The sequence below is a fragment of the Anas acuta genome, chromosome 1 (genome assembly GCF_963932015.1).
Source record: "Anas acuta chromosome 1, bAnaAcu1.1, whole genome shotgun sequence".
In the NCBI taxonomy this organism is placed as follows: domain Eukaryota; kingdom Metazoa; phylum Chordata; class Aves; order Anseriformes; family Anatidae; genus Anas; species Anas acuta.
The window spans coordinates 154,885,607-154,903,879 of NC_088979.1; the positions used below are offsets into that span (position 1 = coordinate 154,885,607).

The following is an 18,273-nucleotide window of genomic DNA, read 5'->3' on the forward strand; positions in this document are numbered from 1 at the left end:
ACTCATGCTCCCTATGGCTGCCTTAATGCTGCCAGAGAGGGGCTGTTTCTGGCTCCGCCCATGCCTCGTCAGCTTCCCTTGAGAGGGCTGCCTGGCCCTGGTGGCTCCCTCAGATGCCTCGAGTGGCCTCAGTCCCTAGCTCTGCTGCAGAATGTGTCTGCCCCAGAGTCAATCGCCTTGGTGAGTGCCTGTAAAATGGCAGTGACATCTGATTTAAATGGCCCGCTGCCTGCCGGCTCTGCCCATGCCTTGTCAGCCTCCCTCGCGAGGGCTGCCAGGTCCTGGCGGCTCTCTTGGCTGCCTTGAGTAGGTTAAGGATGGAAAAAAGCCCTGCATGCCTCAATCCCCCACTCAACTGCAGAACATATCTGTCGCAGAACCGATCACCTTGGCAAGTAGTTGTAAGGCTTGTCAGTTGCAATAGACTGCAGCTAGTGACACAGGAAATCATTTCCAGTTTGATATTTCAGTTCAGTGAGTGGAAGAAATTCTAAAAGGAAATTATAAAATTATATATACATATAATATATCTGATTTAAAGTTTGAAGAATCTAAGAACCTGAATATTGATGGTAATTTTTTTGTGCGTGTGTGTGAAATTACATAATAAAAATGAGTTTGGAAAGGAAAAGAATATATTAAAAAACAAAACAAAACAAAACAAAACAAAACAATACTAAGTCAAATATTTAATTTCTCTTAGGAAGAAATTTAGTAGCAAAAGGAAATAGAAGATGTTGACACTCCATGAAAGGTCCTATATAGAAGACAGCCAATAAATTCAGTACACAGGCAAGAGTAAAGAAACAAAGAGTTATATCTTACTGCTTCAGTGGCAATTTGGTGGCACTGAAGTCAAAAAAAGTCATTCATAAATGACCAACAATATATTACTAAAGATGAATATTAGAAAATAGAGCAAGTATGCGGGTACACAGTAAGAAAGTTTAGAGAGTAATGATAATTACATTATTATTTATAGTTACTAGTTATTAAAAATTAGTTATACTAATAGTTATAGCTCTTCATGAACATTGAAAATATAGAGGCAGGATACTGTGTTACAGTAGAGAAAAGGAGAAAAAAAGACAGTTTAGTACCATCACTTAACAGGGATGGAGAGCTTTCAGAAAGTAGACTATAAACATCTGCAAAAATAGAGGAAGATCCCTTCCCTTCCCTTCCCTTCCCTTCCCTTCCCTTCCCTTCCCTTCCCTTCCCTTCCCTTCCCTTCCCTTCCCTTCCCTTCCCTTCCCTTCCCTTCCCTTCCCTTCCCTTCCCTTCCCTTCCCTTCCCTTCCCTTCCCTTCCCTTCCCTTCCCTTCCCTTCCCTTCCCTTCCCTTCCCTTCCCTTCCCTTCCCTTCCCTTCCCTTCCCTTCCCTTCCCTTCCCTTCCCTTCCCTTCCCTTCCCTTCCCTTCCCTTCCCTTCCCTTCCCTTCCCTTCCCTTCCCTTCCCTTCCCTTCCCTGCAACAAGAATAGGCCTGAGTTTTATCATATTAGGTCTATTTTTTCTGAGATCCAGTTGCTGAAGTCATATACTAATAAGAGCTGCAAAAGTAGAATGACTCAATCAGTTGTACACATATGTAAAAGATGAAAAGTTAATGCCACCACTAGTCTTGATTTATATAATAGCTTAGCAGGTAAACATGAGACCTGGGTATAGTTTTATTTTCAGTGAGATGCAATTCTTACCCCTTCAGTATATTGTTTGAGAGAGCATTCCTGCAGCCAAGCACAAAAATGTTTTAACACATCACAGTAACTGAAATGAGGCAGTAAAATCACTTAAAAAGGAATCCAGATTCAAACATAAGAACCATTTCTGACAGCTTATGTAATGGTTCCAATTTGTTTTTATTTTATTTTTTTAAGGCTATTTACATTGTATTGCTTACAACACAGCTTCTCAGATTCAGCAGGCAAAAGTGGAAAAAGATCCCATACAGCTTAAATTGTAATGTGACAAAATAAGATTCAGATTTTTTTTTGAGAAAAAAAAGTGTCTTTCCATAGCTCTGTTAAGTTCTTCTTTTGTCAATATGTCCCAGGAACTAGCACTCCAGAAAAAACAGCTCTACTCTGCCAAGTTTTTGTTCTTTCATGCTAAAGACTAGTTTTCAATGTGCTTGGGTTTGGACTGCTCTAAGTCTACACGGAGAAGTACAGAACTGCATTTCTATGAAGTTTTTAGGTCAAATTAGGCATGCCTAGTGAGTTTAGACACATAATTTGGTAACCAATAAACAGCAACAAACAAGTGTTTCATATTTAGTTAGCTGCTGTGTACCTGCAACCTGCTTTATCTGCTTAAATCCTTTCCTTTAATTTGGATCATCATTATAAACAATAATTATCCATCTATTTACTTATTTATAGTGATTTAATGTAAAAGAGAAACTTTTGTACTGAAAATGTACCCTGTTGCAGATTGTGAGATCACTGGGACTTTTAAAATATTTTGCTACAGAAGAATCATCATAGAAAATTATGCACTATATTCTATGCTTGGGAAAAAAATGCCTTTTCAATCTGCCTAATTAATTGTAACATGGTAAAGAAGATGAGAATGTATTACACAAAGCTTAAATGCTTTCAACCTCGCATTTGAAAGATTAACACAGGCATCTCAATATGAGAAAAACAATCCAGGGGGAGAGAGGCCCTGAAGAGCTCTTGAATACCTAAAAAGACAGGAAATCAATAAGGCTTGTAATTATTGGCACAGAGATTTAATGAAGTGTAAAACTTTGGTGTAACAACAAATTAAAACTCCATTAATATCTATGGGTAATGAAGGAACAAAAAATGATTCAGAAAAAAAAAGTTTTATTTTATTTTATTTTTTTTTTTATGTAAAGAATAGCTGAGAAAGACTTTAAATGGTAATTTTCATGGGAACTTAAGACTTATTGTAAAGCAGACCTAAGCACTTTTTAATACTTCCCAGACGGATACAGTATTTTAAACTGGCAACAAGTTCCACTGAAAAGACTTAGAAATGAATATGAAACATTCTATGGAGAGGTTAATTGAGTTCATTTCTTGAAAGTGTGTTCTAAATTAGCTAACATTTTTTTTTTGTTCTAGACAGAATAAAAGGTCTTTGAAGCTATTGCTATTACTGAGCCTGATCCTGAGATGCAGAAGAATCTGACTGATAGCAAGGGGAACCAGGAGACCAGGAGGCTGGTAGTTTACATGTGGATCACAAGGGATTCTCAGAAGCATTCATTGTCCAAGGAGGATGAATCAGACAGCTTTGACAAATATCTGCAGTAAAATGAATTCCCTTCTTGTCTTACGCTGTGATTATTGCTGGATAAACTCTTCCATTTGTTTTAGTCCTTTCCTGTTTTATACAATCCAAGCCTCTGACAGAGACTGCATGATTTCCTATGACACTGTTACATATATATTTTCCTTGTATTACACAAGCAAGTTAGTAATCAATTTTGATGGATGTTAACACACTGTACAACAACAACCAATGACCCCAGAATAAAATATTAATCACAATTTGTTCTAGCCATGTGTCTTCTCTAAACATGTGATCTGTCTACGTGCATAATGATACATAAATATTGAATTTAATAGAAATTCACACCAGATGAAACACAGAAGTAGTTACAGATCTTACATTACTGAAACACTATCTAAGAAAAGAGAATGGCACCAACAGAGATAAATATTTAGTTATTGATTGAACTAAATTACAATACTAGGGAAACAGATCACCTAGCTTTTAGAACTGTGTGTGTAAGAGAGAGTAGAAATGATATGATGTTAGAAAAGTATGAAAATTAAAAGTTGAGAACAAGATTATAGTATATTGTATATTTAAAACAGTCTGTAAAGGGCCTGCATAGACTCTTTGCACAGGAATCTCACCTCTAAATAACTAACCAAAGTCCTTAATTCTGATTCAGAACCCCGTTTTTGATCGTCATTCCCCCATGAGGAATGCCCTTCTGGTGATGGTTGCTGTCCATATCTTCCTCAGTAACTGACTGCTAACCCCTTGGCAAAGGAGCCCTATTTTCCCAGTGACTGTAGCAGCTTTATTTTCTGTCAGGCTTTGAAAAAAAATTCAAAAAGATTCACCACTTGGGCATCTATTTCTCCTTCCTCACGGGAAAAGGCAAAGAGAGTGATAAAAATGATTCATGAGCTGAATTAGACTTTAGGAGAGATTGGAAAATGCGTTAGATGATCTTCCAAACGTATTAAGATGAAGACAGATAAACACTGTAATTATAAAGATCAAGATTCTAAGCATCTCTTGTTAGTAATATGCCATTTTTTTAGACATTTTTAAATACCTAAAATATGTTTAATGCAAAACCAGAAATTGCTGCAACCTACCGTCAAATGTTTGAGGATATACTGAGCAGAACAATTCTCCTTGAACCATCTCTTAATCAAGTTCTGCTGTGGGGTTTGAAGCTACTTCATTCTGACAGAAACCTGAGGGACAATAGAGATGGGAGAGAATCTATGCCTCTGTAATGAATCACTGCTGTTTGCAACAGAATCTATTCCTGCAGAACATCTACTTTTTTTTTTTTTTTTTTTTTAAACAAAGCTTTGTTGATAGAAATTGCCTAACCAATGGCATGTAAAACCCAAACTTACACTGTGTGATTCCTATCAAGTCATATTTACAATAGGAATAGAATTATTTTTTTTCTGAGCTTGTTTAGGTGGAAAATTCACATTAGCAAAAAAAAAAAAAAAAGAAAAAAGTTTTGGAGGGGCTATATTTTATCTCTGTTGCAAGCTATAGCTCAAGGAAAATGTTAGACAGCTGATCTAATCTGTGCAGTCTTGGACAATGATTACCTATTATCTAGAAACAGAAAAATAGAATAGTCTGGCTCTTTAGCTACTTGTAAAACTTCCCCCAAAGTCAATGCTGTAAAGTTATTAAGAAAGCAAATATAAAGATTTCATTTTATGTCAGAGGAATCAAACATTCCAATTTTGCTGTGGTGGAGTATGGGGGGAACAGAGGAAATGACATTTGCAATAGTAAATACAACAAAACAACAACAACAAAACAGTTAAATAAACTGCATTTACATTTACATTAATACAAACTTCAGATAATTTAATGCCATTCCATTATGTCATTGAATCAATGTAATGTGGTTAAAAAATTCAGGATTCACAACAATTGACAATACTGATATTTAGACTGAAGTCTAATATTACATTAGGATTGTGTCCAACCAACTAAAAATTTCATCAAATCAGTCTAACAGAACTATTATGTTCCTATTATGAGCCTAAAATGTAAGAAGGTAGCTGTCACAGCAGGCCAAACCTGATCAGTGCTTATCTCCAACAGTTGCCAGGCAGATAGTTAAAATAAAGTTCTTAGAATTCCAGACAGAGTTATTATGTGCATAAGGCATGGAAATATTTCAAATCAGCCAATTTTCTGAGCAAAGTCAGTCCAAAATCATATAGACTAATATATATGTTTTTTCTCCATTAACATGGAAACTAAATATTCCTATTAGTTTCCTATTGAAGAGGTGCTTTCTGTTTCTCTCATCCTCCCAGATATTATAAGTAGAAAATATACTAGGGAATATGTTCTAACTATTTATCTGCCTTTAATAAAAACAATTTGTCTCAATATTGAAGAAAACAAATATATGGAGTAAATCAGTAAGGAAACAGAGAGGGTTTAAGATTATAAGTTCTTTATTTTGTCCTCATCATATTTATGACATCTGTTTCTAACTTGCCATATTAAAATAATAATAATAATAATTTCATGCACTTAAGGATGCATTTCTGAATTGATTTTAAAGCATCTGCAAGCACTTTTCAGCCTTCAGTTGCCTAATTTGCTTCCTATCTTTTATTTAATGTTGTTTTCCTCTTCATTACACTAATTTCCCGAGTTGAGTCTGCAGTTTGCTACCTGTCAAGTTTTGATTTCTTACAAAAATGTTAATTTTGACCTGTTGTTAAGGTAGTTGTAATAGTTTCTTCCAATTAAAATTTCCTCAGTTTTAACTTTTCTCCTGAAAAACTTAACACTCCCCAAAGCAGCATTAAAATACAATGTAAATACAGTTCCATGTTTGCATTAAGTAAAATTTATTTTTCTTTTTCTAGATAGCAACACATACTTCTCTTTCTTTACCTTTCTTTATATAGTATTGAAATTAGAGAAAAAAAAAAAAAAGAAAAAAAAAGTCTTCATCCTCTGTCACATTATCACTATCATCAATGGAGTAAATTGAACTTTTTACCTAACCAGTGATAATGGTTTGTGACATTTCTTCAAGTGGATTACACCTACCTCTCCACAGTGTTTTGGATGCAATCCATGATCAGCCAGACCAGCCTTATTTATTTATTTATCTATCTATTTAAATTAGTAAATGTAAATTAAAATAAATAAATAAATAAATAAAGATGTTGTCTGAGTGCCAGCAGGTTTTTTCATGCTTTTCTACAACCTCATTTTATAAAAGATTTAAAGAAATAACCCAATCTACCATACAGCCTTAACATCAAGAAAACCCAGACAGGACTGAAAAAACAGATCAAGCATATGAATTCAAGTTAAACTTAATTAAAAAGTTAAATTCAAGTTAACTGGAAATCACAAGAATGTTAGTAAAGCTAGCAGTTTTCATGTAAAGCAATTCTGTTTTTCCTCAAACAGATTCTTTGTATTTCAACTATCTAATTAAATTTACAGGTTTATCTTCAAATGGGAAATAAAAATTAAGTATTATTTCCAAAGTTATTATTCAACTGGTAAATTTCATGAAAAAAAAAAAGAAAAGCATGATATTCTTCAAACTGATTGAAAAATAATTGGTGCAATCCTAGGTAAAATATCTTTTTGAATCAATGGAGAAACTTAGGCATGATAGTAGAAAAAGGGCCCTGTTTTTCAATATCTTCCTCTTCTCTCAACTTTAGCGTTCTTTGCCATCACTTAGTAAACGTCGGTTTTTGTTTGTTTCATTTAATTTTACTTATATGTTCTTCTAAGTATACACTTAGAAAAATGTTTCTCAATAAATTGTTTTTTCTAGTTAATTTAGTTATTCCAGTGTGAATAGTAACTGTTCCAAGGAATGGACAATCACCTAACATAATAATCACTGAATGGCAATGCTAGACACCTGAAGGTTGCTGTATGTCACCATTCTTTTTATGTTTTAAGCTATTACTTTTAAAAACTGTGAATCCTTTACAAATATTGCTTATAATAAATATTTCAATACATCAAAACTGTAACTTCTCTTAAGTTCTTTATTCATGAATCAGAACACACAATGTTCTATGAATAAAACCAGTAATTGCAGGCCAAGAATTTACTCCAATTTATTTATTATAATTTTAGCAGGGGTTTACATTTACTTTCACTTTATTCCAGTCCAAATATCTTCAGATGCAGTGAACATTGAAGGAAAATATTTTATGTATTTATTTATTTATTTTGAAACCATGGTGATAAATATTTTGATCATGAAAAATACTTCATTTTAAAGTAATAAATAAATAAATAGCAAGCAGCTCCAGTTACATATATTTGTCTTCTTTGTTTGAAAAAATAATATAAAATAATCTTGTATAGCAGTTTGCATTTATGCAGATTATTGCAAATTTGGTACAAAATGGCAATGAATCCTAGTCCTTTTTAATTCTAGCATAATGTTTAGCACTTGCTCTTTTTTATTCAAACCATAGCTAACTAAATCATCCCTAAAATCCTTCAACTTGATGAAGTTATTAGATTTAATCAGTAGCTAATAGATTTAATCAAGAAAAGAGTAAGATTTGTCCAAACAGTCATGTCCCTTTCTGTATTTCTTGAACTTCTTATGTGTTTCTCTTTGCCAGCACTTTTCTAAATACCAACTACTTTTCATAATTACACTAAAAATGGAATTCCAGTATAGGAAAAAGAGGGTGCTTTTAGATTTTATCAGACCAGATAAAGGAAAGTGATGTTTTATTCCACTTAAAATAAAAAAGAAAATGATCTATCTCAAGAGACTTTTTTTTTTTTCCTTTGCCAGCCAAGGACAAATACAAATATGTCTCATAGATGTAAGTTATTCTATTCTATATAGAAAAAAAAATCTTATAAATGTAAGTTATTTTATTCTACATAGAATAAAAAAATGGCCAATCATAACAAATATATTTAGAGAGATGAAACTTTTATTAAGTTATTGATCTGACTTCTTCACATTGAAGTTCAAGTTTTTATGACATCAAAAATGTACTAGGTTTAGCTCCTAGTACACTGGCTTAAACTGAGTGAGAAACTGCCCTTAGGGAGCACTAGGGATTCCTGCAGAAGGACCTCTGCAGCTGTAAAAATGATATTGACATCATGACATCTTGTTTCTGAAATGAGTGCCAGAGGTGAAGAAAGGCAATGCCTAAATAGCTCTTCAGCTAGTACAAATTAGTTAGAAACCATCTCAGCATTGGATCAAGCTAAAGAGTTGGAAATGTAGGAACAGCTGGAAGATGGCTTTATAGTCCCAAAGCTGGAAAAAAATGTTGGCATGGCACACTGGGCATGAACCTAAGAACAGCTTTACTGATATTTCTAACTTTGTATATAAGTGGCACCAAATATGACTTTGGCACTGAGAATATGTTGGGGCAAGTCTTCAGAGCATATTTATATTTTTTTATTAATTATTGGTAAATCCACTATGTTAGTATATATGTATATATAAAGTATTGTATTATTAATGTAAAATTTGTTTTGATGCTGTACCACATAATCATTTTACACAAACCAAAAATTCTGCTCAGTAGCTTATGTACAGTTATAAAACATCCCATAGCTCTCCACTATACTTTTCAGAGTCCTTTAGGAGTAATGTCAAAGGGCATTACCATTTGATTGATATCACTAGAACAATATTGTTCCATTTTGACCATGTTTAATGATTCAGATCACTAGTCAAAATCATACTCAGTGGCTTTGTCTAATACATAAAACCTTTCTTCAAAGAGACTACAGAAATATGAGCTTTTTCTTTTGAGAAAAAATGATTCCAACTTAGACACTTATTTTTGATACTGCACAACTGTATATGAAAACAAAGTAAACCTACAATAATCAATTCAAAACTGCTTTCTTGAGTTGTACTCATAAAGGAAACAAAAAGTTCTATAAAGGAAACAAAAAAATAATGATTTCAGGGGCATATAAAGATGCCATCATGAGGCATATAAAGACTTTTATGAACTTATTTTTTTACTGAGACTGTTTTTTAGGTAAACAAAGCTTGAAAAAAAAGGGGGGTATAATCTTAACTGGAAAGTTGTTATAGTTATAGGCAGAGAGTTATCAAGATACTGTTTATAACTATTCAAAAGTCAATGACACCTGGTTGAAAATTTGCTTTTTTTTTTCCCTTAGAGACTAAACCATAGATGTTACTAAAATTAAATTAAAATAAAACAAAATAAAACAAATTAAATTAAATTAAATTAAAAATAGTCTGATAAGTGTAATCCCTGTGTGTTTTTTGTTGTTGTTGTTGTTTTGTTTTGTTTTTTGTTTTTTGTTTTTTTTTTTTATATTTTGAAGTCTTAGCTTGTTTCAATTGATTTTGAAACAGGACTTTCCAAAAAAAATCTTATTTTGCAGTCATGAAAAGTTCATTAAAGAAATATGTCTTTGTATGCAAATACTGTTATAATAGTTCAGGAAAAGACGATCAAACAACAACAACAAACAACAACAACAACAATAATAATAATAATAATAATAAAACACTCGAGGTTTAAGGATGATAGGTTGCCTTGTTAATGTCACAGAATACAGGCCTTAGACAACTCTGAGATCTTGAGTTACAGATTAGTTAGCTCTTCAGATGGTCTGATTTGATTTACTCCTATTGAAGGCATCAGAGCTATATGTACATGTATACATCAGCGAAAAACTCAGGCTTTTGTATTCACCAACCTGCCCTTCTCCTTTTCAGGTGTCTCTACAGGCAGTGCTGCTCTCATTTCAGTTATAGGAACTCTATTCAAATTCACATATAAATAATGAAATGTATATTCCAAAAAGTCCATGAAACTGAGGGTGGGATTCTATTTGCAGATGAAGATTTTTGTTTGTAGATACTCACAGGTGAACTAAGCTACGGTTCAGCTGAACATTAGATTTCTAGTGTGAGTATAAATTCCCTCATCTTTCCATCTGCCATGGTCCTACGGTTCTTCTGTTTTACAGGTTTTGCACTGTATCTGCTGTGTGTGGCTATCTCAGATAAATTAGGGCATCTAAAATGATACATGGTGACTTCATGCAGGTCTCTGAATGATGTACTTACTCAGTACAGTAAGTGAAGGCTAAGAGCAGTTCAGCCCCCCATAACATCGAAACTTAGGGTGGGATTCTAGATTGTAGCTAGATGACTTAATGACATTTCTGATACTTTGAGTCATCTAAGATATACTTACAGGGCTGAAAGATATGACACGAGACCAACAGAGACATACATGTTTCTGAAATGAGGAAACAAACTGAGCCTAAGAGCATATCTCACAGTCTTTAAAATGATAGACACATCTTAGAAACTCAATTTTGTGTTTGGGTGGCTCATCAGCTGAACTTATTAGAATCTATGTGCAACATAGACAATAATGACCAAATAACTAGACACTCATTGGTCTTCTAATCTGTGAGCTAAAATCCTACCTTGAGTAATGATAGCAATTTATCTGTCATCTTTCCTAACCACTTTCATGGTTAGAATTTATAGCAATAAATCCTTTATATTCTGGACAATAGGCAAGCTCCACACAGTTCTCTCATTATTAAACCAGAGATGATCCATAAACAGGTATGATCCATACTTCAGCTGATCTGTGCTGGCAGCATTTAACTAATAATGCTTATCGCCAGACATGGATTCTAATCAGAGGATAGGATTACCTAAATAGACAAGATTATTACTATTGCTATTACTATTATTACTATTGCTATTAATATTTCTTTGCTATTATTTGAATCAAACAATTTTGAATAGCCAGAAGACCATCTACCATTCCATAGTCCAAGCTAAAGAACCATAACAGATATGTAATAAGGTATTTAAGGTGTAAAGACCTCATAAGCCTTTTTAGAAGGTGTAGCATTAAAGTGTGGCAAACTAGCATTCCTCTTCATAATGCAGAATCAAGATTTAAGAAAAACATATCTTTAAAAAAAAAAAAACATATCAAATATTATTATTAAAGGTAATTTGTTTCATCTAAAGCAATAAATAATTTTTTGTTTAAAAATAAAACTGCAAATGTGGAGAAGACCAAACAAAACTGTATTAGAATTCCCCCATTTCCAAATGTTTTTAGTCTTTCCATTGACACCTAAAAAAAAACAAACCAAACCAAACCAAACCAAACCAAAACAAAACAAAACAAAACAACATGAATATGTTGGACTCACTATCCTCAAAGATATCAACTTTGCAAGCATTTAAGACATGCTGCATGAGGCAAGTTAAAGTTTAGGTAACACAACTGTGAGAAGTTGTGACTAGAAATTTTCTGGTAAAGTCCAGTCTAACTAAAAAACAGTATTTAATTAGACTCCGGTGTATTTTATCTATGGTGCAGGGTTTTTGTATCCAGCCCAGAAACAAGCACATTCCACTCACCACAGATGTTTTGTCAGAATGACATTCGCACAGTAAAACGACTAATAACAGCAAGTCAGCTTCAGTGCTTCAGGAAATTAGCCATCAGGGTCTAGGAAACTTCTGGCATGCTGGAATTTTGGTGGAAAAAAAAAAAGCTGTAAATAACTGTCTAAATCTGTTTTGGACCAAGACCCTTCCTCTCAACACATTTCTTATATATATATATTTCTCATATATATATAATATACATTTTTCAGCTTGTCTAAACTTCAATATAGGTTACATGAATTTGAAATTTCACCAGAAATGTATGTTTGGTTTAAACAAACAAACAAACAAACAAACAAACAAACAAGTCACTTCATATTATTACAAATATCCTCCTTCCTTTTGACCAATAAAGAGCTTGAAGACAATAAACTTCAACAATATTAATTCCCAATTTGTAAAAGCAAAATAAATTTTGTAACTGTAATCTTATAGGCATTAATAATTTTTGACACAAATTACAGCCTTTAAGTATGTAACCGGATGACTGAACCTGAAAATTAAGTGTCTCAGCAGTTATGTGTAATCATTTGGTTTGCCATTATATATGTACACACTGTTGATTCTGGAAATGACAGCAGGTGAAAAATTGAAGACCGGGTTATGTCTCTTTTTAAAGCATAGTCCTTAATGTAATTTGTATCTTAATACACATTTGCAGCATATATTGTAATTGTTTCTCTAAAGCTCATATCTATGCTATGAATATATAACATCAGTAGCACAGATTGCATATTATACCTCCAGAATACCAACTGTGCTTTAAAATGCCTATTGATTGGAAAGTACTAATTTGCATATGATGTGCAGTAGCTGCTGAAGTTTCAACATTTTTTTACATGATAAGGTTTAGTAGTTCATATTATTATGCCTACTGAAGTTAACCTTAAAGAATATTGCAGAAAAACAGAAATACACATCTCAAAATTTAGAGTTCCTCATTTACTTTAATCCCCCCCCCTTTTTTTTTTTCCACCAGCATGACTGACTTTAAAAGTACATTGATTTTCATAAAACAGTTTTTCTTTACAATCTTTACTTATCTGTTGTTTCTCAATCCAGTGATTATAATGGTATTAAACAAAAAAAAAAAAAAAAAAAAAAAAAAAAAAAACACACACAACCAAACAAAAAATGATGCCAAAATGACATTTTTTGAAGCATAGAGACTATCAGAGATATTCCAGCTCTCTGTTTCTGACTACTCTGCAAACACATTGATCCTACTGCTTCTATTTCTGTTTACTGCTGCTTTCACTGAGAACCTAGGGGAAGGCTTCAGAAGATCCATTAACGGCATTTCATGGTAATAAGACAATTAGAAACTGAAGAGATAGAAACACTGAATCTTTATTCACTAAGTTTTACATACCCTGGATGTGTACATCTGCCATTAATTTGGCCAAGTGACACATTTTCTTTTCTTCATTCCCCTCCTCCATCCTTTTCTTTAATTGGAGTGAGAGACAAATCAAGTTTATTCTCCATTTATTTTTTCTTTTCTCATGCAAATTTTAGTTTCTAGAAATATATGCAACAGTGCACTCAGATCTACATCAGCTTTTGGTATTTGTCAAGTGTTCTATATTTTGTGTGGGAGGGAGTCTATTATGTACACAAGCATCTAATATGTAAGCTATGGCATTGTTATTCTTAATAAATAAGGCACATTATTTTAAAGGAAATAAAGTGATGAATGCTGAATTGCAGATAATAAAAGAAAGATATTCTTAACTGCTCATGTGCAATGTAGATATTACCATAATGAATACTCAATGAACAAATGGAAAAAAGTTTATTAGTGGAAAGATAAAACTAGTTAAGAAATTCTCAATTTCTGTCTGAAAATCCTTGCAAATTGATTTTAAAAAAAAAAAAAAAAGTGCTTAGAAATAATAAAGCCCCTCACCATTACAAGATTACTAAAAAAGCTAAATTAAAAAAGCTAAATGTGTTGAACTGACCTACCATGCTCTACATTTTTAGTAATATTTTGTTCTTCCTTTGGAATCTCAAATTACAGGACTAATTTTCAAAGTCAATTGATTATCCTGAATAATACTTTCACTATGCCAATATTTTCAATGCAAGATGCACTACTCAGAGAAACATTCTGTATTGGGTTAATGTGGCAAGAAGGGTTTGGTTGCAGGGGGGGATTCAGGGGTTTCCTCTGTGAGCAGAATCCAGCAGCTGCCCCATGTCAGATAAGAGCCAGCTCCAGATGGCTCCAAAAGGGACCCACTAATGGCCAGAGCTGAACCAGTGACCGATGTTGATTGGGCCTCTGGAAAGGTATATTTAAGAAAGGGAATAAACTGCTGCACATCTGCAGCTGGGAGCAGCTCGGAGAGCTTACAGTGAGAACCAGCCCTGCAGAAACACCAAGGTCACTGCAGAAGGAAGGCAGGAGTTATTCCAGGAGCAGAAGTTGTTCCCCTGTGGCCTGTAGAGAGGCTCATGGAGAGGTGGGGCAGGCTGTCCCTCTGCAGCTCATGGGTAAAATGGTGGAACAGATCTCTGTGCTGTGGAAGAGCCAACGGTGGAGCAGGTGGATGTGGCCTGAAGGAGGCTGAGGACCACGGAGTACGCCCCTGCAGGAGCAGACTTTGGGCCAGAGCTGTGGCCCATGGAGACATGGAGCATGTGTCCCCCCCATGCATGTGGGGGGGACATGTTGGAGCAGTTTGGTCCCTGTAGTATGGACCCATATTGGAGCAATTCTTGAAGAGCTGCTGCTGTCTGTGGGAAGCCTGTGCTGGATACATTTGGGAAGGACAGCATCCTGTGGATTGGAGGATTGGAGCATTGGAGCAGGGGAAGACGGTGACCGCGAAGGAGTGGCAGAGACAAACCATTAGGGAATGATCACAGCCCCCCTTCCCCTTTCCCCTGTGCAGTCACTCAGGGGGAGGAGGTGGTAAAAGAGGGCGGATGGGGGGAAGGTGTTTTTAGTTTGCTTTTAGTGTCTCACTGCTCAAATCTGCTAGTGATACACGAGAAATTACATTAATCTCCTATGCTGACACTGTTTTGTCTGTGACGATAATTGTTGAGTGATCGCCCTGTCCTTATCTCAACCCTTGAGCCCTTTCCATTGTATTTTCTCCCCTTTTCTTTTGAGGAGGATGAGTAAAAGAGCAGTTGTGGTGGACTTCAGCTATCCAGCCAGATAAAACCACTAGAGGAATTCATACCATCTTCAATAAGATCTAGAGAATAATTTTATTTTCTATATAAGAAAATTAGGTAATTTTTCCTTCCTAAAGTGTTCTGGAGCTCTAAAGCTCTAAGACTTCATCCTTGGAATTATTTAATATTTATTGGCCATCATACTTGACTATAAGCCATGTAAATCATGATTCAAGTATAGAAAATCTGTGCAGCTGGGAAAAGTGTAGAGCTCCAGGGCAGAAGATGAGAAACTTACCCACAGTGAGGACAGGTCTCACCATCATTAGAACTGGGTTTTGTCCTTGATGATGATGTATATGTACATAATCCAGATTTTTTTTTTTATTTCCAATTTTTTATATTAGATTTTAGTTAATACATCCATATTTATAGGGGTTATAATATTCCCTAGATATTTTTACACACAAGCAAAAAAATAATAAAGTAAAAGAAACAGACAAACAAACAAATAAAATTTGGTTTCACTGTGCATAGTACATGAACACTTTGCTAATCAAATATATCTGTTTTAAGGCATTTAATAAAGCCCTTCATCACAGTTTTCATTTACCATTTTACTGAAAGAAAGCTTTCACAAAGGTTGTTGATTTACAGAGTTGTTCTGAAACCCACATTCAGAATTCACAGTCAATCTGCATTTGTGAATATTACACGTACAGTAAAAAACAATTAATACAGCTCGTATTTTCAAATTAAGGTAGTCCCATTAAGTTGCTACCAGGTTCCACAAAGAGTCATAAGCAATATTACTTGAATTAGTGAACTCAGTAGAAAATATCATAAATAAATATGTCCTTTTACCTAGTAGCTGTATAGTTAGGTTAGTATAGTGTCATAGCTGAGCCTGTCTTTCCCACTGACACCCTAGATAAGAAATTTGTAAAGCAGTAGGCTTGACTGCTTGATAAATACCTGTGAAATTCACTGAATATGCTATGCACTCGTATGTATATTCTTATAACAGAGATTTCTTTTCCTTCTTAAGTTTGTTTAGTACTCCTGTAACTCTGAATGAAAAAAAAAAAAAAAAAAAAAGAATTTATTATAATTCCTCCCTTGTTGTTAATTTAAGAGAAGTGACCTGTATGCTTTTCTTCACAGAAAACAAGTTAATAAGTAGGTACTTCCTAGACTGATTTCAGGCAGGTCATGAGAACAGCTTGTTCAGAAATGATATAAAAGTTCTTACTTTGCCCTTCCCAGAAGTAGTAGTCAACATGACTGCCTTCCAGGCAAGAGATTGTACTAAGATGCCTGGAGGCAGGTCAACATATATAGACCAGTGCCTATTAAGTCTAAATTCAAAGTCTTAATGTTTTAGCAAGAATCTAGTTCAGTATGTGTCAAAAGAGGGAACATATCTAAATCAAATCCTTTACCTTTACCAGATAACTTATCTGCAGCTTAAAAAATCAATATATTTTTCTTTAAAGTCATTTATAAGGTACACCATGTACCACTGTCAGTAATTTAAAAGAGTATTTAAATTCCTTTTCAAACCTAAAAAGAGTAGAGAAAATACCAAAATGGAGGACTAGCAAAGCAAGACATACACCTTCATTTCCGGGGGTGTTGATTGATGCCAACAGGCTCCACCCTAGGGTGCTGAGGGAGCTGGCAGAGGTGATTGCCAAGCTGCTTTCCACCATCTATCAGTGTTCCTGGTTAGCTGGAGAGGTCCCAGAGGACTGGAGGCTTGTCGATGTGACTCCCATCTACAAGAAGGGCTGTAAAGAGGATCCAGGGAACTACAGGCCTGTAATCCTGATCTAGGTTCCAGGGAAAGTTATGGAGCAAATCATCTTGGGTGAGATCATATGGCACGTGCATAGCATCCAGGGGATCAGGCCCAGCCAGCATGGGTTCATGAAAGGCTTGTCCAACTTCAACTCCTTCTATGAACATGGGACCAGAGTGGAAGATGAGGGAAAGGCTGCTGATGTAGGCTACTTAGATTTCAGCAAAGCCTTTGACATGGTCTCCCACAGTATTATCCTGGGGAAATCGGCTGCCTGTAGCATGGACAGGTATACTCCTCTTTGCTAAAGAACTGTCTGGAGGGCCATGCCCAGCGGGTAGCAGTTAATGGAATTAAGTCCAGCTGGCATCCCATTACAGGTGATGTCCTCCCAGGGGTCAGTACTGGGGCCTATCTTGTTTAAAATCGTTATTGATGACCTAGATGAGGGGATTGTACCCTCAGTAAGTTTGCAGAGGTAGTGTCAATCTGCCTGAGGGTAGGGTGACCCTTCAAAGGGATCTGGATAAGCTGGATTGCTGGGATGAGAAGAATGGGATGAAGTTCAACAAGGCCAAGTGCTGGGTTCTGCACTTGGGCCACAATAACCCCATGCAATGCTATAGGCTTGAGGCAGAGTGGCTAGAAGACTGTGAGGAGGAAAACGACCTGGGAGTGTTGATTAATGCTCATCTGAACATAAGCGAACAGTGTGCCCAGGTGGCCAAGAAGGTCAGTGGCATCCTGGCCTGTATTAGAAATAGTGTAGCCAAAAGTATGAGGAAGGTGATCATTCCCCTGTACTCAGCTCTGGTGAGGCCTCATCTTGAGTACTGTGTTCAGTTTTGGGCCCCTCACTAGAAGAAAGACATCAAGGCCCTGGAGCATGTCCAGAGAAGGGCAACAAAACTGGTGAGAGGTCTGGAGCACAAGTCTTATGAGGAGCAGCTGAGGGAACTGGGTTTGTTTAGTCTGGAGAAGAAGAGACTCAGAGGAGACCTCATTGCACTCTACAGCTTCCTGAACGGAGGTTGTGATGAAGAGGGGGTTGGCCTCTTCTCTCAGATAAATAATGATAGGACTTGAGGAAACGGCCACAAGTTGCACAAGGGGAAATTTAGATTAGACATTAGGAAAAACTTTTTCTCTCAAAGAATAGTCAGGCACTGGAATGGCCTGCCCAGGGTGGTGATTGAGTCACCGTCCTTGGTGGTCTTCAGGATGTGCTTGGATGAGGTGCTACAAGATATGATTTGGTAGCTTAATGGGTAGTATTGGTGATAGGAGGACAGGTGGACTAGATGATCTTGTAGGTCCTTTTCAACCTGATGTTTCTATGATTCTATAATTCTATGATGCTTGGCGACAAGTGAGCCAGAAGTGTGCCCAGGTGGCCAAGAAAGCCAACAGCATCCTGGCTTCTGTCAGAAATAGGGTAACCAGCAGGACCAGGAGGTGATCTTCCCCCTGTACTCAGCTCTGGTGAGGCCTCATCTCAAGTACTGTGTTTAGTTTTGGGCCCTTCACTACAAGAAAGACATCGAGGCCTGGAGGTGTGCCCAGAGAAGGGCTGCAAAGCTGGTGAAGGGTCTGGAACACAAGTCTTATGAGGAGCAGCTGAGGGAACTGGGATT

The 18,273-nt window shown here is 35.7% G+C and overlaps 1 protein-coding gene across 1 annotated transcript in view; it reads right to left on the reverse strand.

The window, feature by feature from the left end:
• MGAT4C (MGAT4 family member C) overlaps nt 1–18,273 on the reverse strand; it is a 369,191-nt gene that overhangs the window by 49,419 nt on the left and 301,499 nt on the right. The window contains exon 3 of the mRNA XM_068667638.1: nt 11,677–11,786. The gene's annotated coding sequence lies outside the window, so the exon portion shown is untranslated. The remainder of the gene's footprint in view (nt 1–11,676; nt 11,787–18,273) is intronic.